Genomic DNA, 2,358 nt, shown 5'->3' on the forward strand with positions numbered 1-2,358 from the left:
ACTAGACGAAGTTGGTTCGGAGGGGACCGCCGGCCGTCTCTCTATCCTCGCGAGTCTAATGCCTCGTTCCGTCGCTAGAGTTTTTCAAACTCTGCTTCTGGCTATCGGGAAGAATAGACCGCGCGCGAGGAAGAGGAACGACGACCGTGCGCGTCCCATCGATTTTTTTTATTTTTACCTGAACCACCGAAGTCGATTCAGAGGGGACCGCCGGCCGTCTCTCTATCCTCGTTGTCGTGAGTCATATGCCTCGTTCCGTCGCTAGAGTTTTTCAAACTCTGCTTCTGGCTATCGGGAAGAAACGACCGCGCGAGGAAGACGACGACGACGACCGTGCGCGTCCCATCGAATTTTTTTTTATTTTTACCTGATCGACGGAAGTTTCGTCCGGTTCGTCTCTTTTACCATCGTCTCGTCGACCCGTTCAGAGGGGACCGCCTGTCCATATCCTCGTTGTCGTGAGTCATATGCCTCGTTCCGTCGCTAGAGTTTTTCAAACTCTGCTTCTGGCTATCGGGAAGAAACGACCGCGCGAGGCCGATGGCTGCGAGTCCCATCGAATTTTTTTTAAACGCACGCACACACATACACCTGAACGGAGATGCGTTCCTTTTCGTCGCGATTTTTCGCGCTTTAGTCGTCGTTGTCGCCATCCGTTCGGAGGGGACCGCCGGCCGTCTCTCTATCCTCGTTGTCGAGAGTCTAATGCCTCGTTCCGTCGCTAGAGTTTTTCAAACTCTGCTTCTGGCTATCGGGAAGAAAAGACCGCGCGAGGAAGAGGAAGGACGACCGTGCGCGTCCCTTTCGAATTTTTTTTTATTTTTACCTGAGCGACCAAAGTGGATTCAGAGGGGACCGCCGGCCGTCTCTCTATCTTCGTTGTCGCGAGTCTAATGCCTCGTTCCGTCGCTAGAGTTTTTCAAACTCTGCTTCTGGCTATCGGGAAGAATAGACCGCGCGCGAGGAAGAGGAAGGACGACCGTGCGCGTCCCATCGATTTTTTTTATTTTTACCTGAACCACCGAAGTCGATTCAGAGGGGACCGCCGGCCGTGTCTGTATCCTCGTTGTCGAGAGTCTAATGCCTCGTTCCGTCGCTAGAGTTTTTCAAACTCTGCTTCTGGCTATCGGGAAGAAACGACCGCGCGAGGAAGACTACGACCGTGCGCGTCCCATCGATTTTTTTTTACCCGAACGATGGAGATGCATATCGGCTGTTTGCTTCGAATAACTGGACGAGAGGAACGAACATATATATATATCATGGGCTAGCCACCGTGCGCTTTCTTCGCGAGATCGTGTGCTGTACAGAGGATTCAGAATCGGGTGTTATATCCCCGTCGTTTCCTGACGAACGGAGCTTCGATCTCGTTGGTTGTTATATATTATAATGCACTTTACGCCCGGTCGGCGGGCTGCGTGTGTCGTCGCGCAGTCCGTCCGATTTCGTTTTCGAACGTATTTTCGTGTCGTCAATCATATGGCGACTTCCGCGCGTTCGATTCCCGTTGGTCGGACGTTTGTCGGATATCGGCTTCTTTCGAACCGAGAATAAGAGTACAAAAACCTGAGTACACAAACAAAAATCCATGCATAAACGATTACCCTGAACGGTGGATCACTTGGCTCGTGGGTCGATGAAGAACGCAGCTAATTGCGCGTCAACGTGTGAACTGCAGGACACATGAACATCGACATTTCGAACGCACATTGCGGTCCACGGATACAATTCCTGGACCACGCCTGGCTGAGGGTTGCTCACGTAAACCTAAGACTGCTTGCGTTGCGTATCGTTGCTCTCGGTCCGTATCTCTCTGTTCTTTCTTGCCTCGTCGACAGCCCGCCGTCGTTCGTTTTATCTTTAAACGAACGTTTCTGAGTCGGAGGACGAGCGCCAAGCAAAAGAATACGAATTAAAGAGCGGTCGAGGGCTCGTACGCGACGTACGAGCGATTGTTGGACGTTCGTCGGCGTTCGTCGCTGGATCGTGTGGAGACCGGCGTACGCATGCTCTCGATACAAATATATATGAAAAATCTATCGCGTTCACGGGAGACTCGCAAAACTACCTCCGTCTCTTCTCTGTCCCTTCTTGGCTTGACAACCCGCCGTCGTTCGTGTTTTACGAACGTTTCTGAGTCGGACGAAGCGCAAGAAGAAGGATACGAATTAAAAGAGCGCGGAGAGAACCGTCGTCGTCGACGCGGTTATCGAGATACACAGAGCGAGTTTTCTTCGTGGCCGATTTTTTTTTTCTTTTTGTATCAGCCTCTGCTACGTTTTGTTAGTCTTCGATAAGCACGAATGACCGCGCCCCCGACGTCGTCTTAAATGAATTTTTGGCGAGACTGAGAGAAAG

At 51.5% G+C, this 2,358-nt stretch overlaps 1 non-coding gene across 1 annotated transcript; it reads left to right on the forward strand.

Moving 5' to 3' along the window:
- The first annotated feature begins 1,601 nt into the window (after positions 1–1,601).
- On the forward strand, positions 1,602–1,756 carry LOC139997725 (5.8S ribosomal RNA). Its single transcript, XR_011803066.1, has one exon. It is a non-coding gene; the product is annotated as a 5.8S ribosomal RNA (ribosomal RNA).
- Positions 1,757–2,358: the final 602 nt, after the last annotated feature.

Source organism: Bombus fervidus, unplaced genomic scaffold (assembly GCF_041682495.2).
Source record: "Bombus fervidus isolate BK054 unplaced genomic scaffold, iyBomFerv1 scaffold0156, whole genome shotgun sequence".
Taxonomy (NCBI): Eukaryota; Metazoa; Arthropoda; class Insecta; order Hymenoptera; family Apidae; genus Bombus; species Bombus fervidus.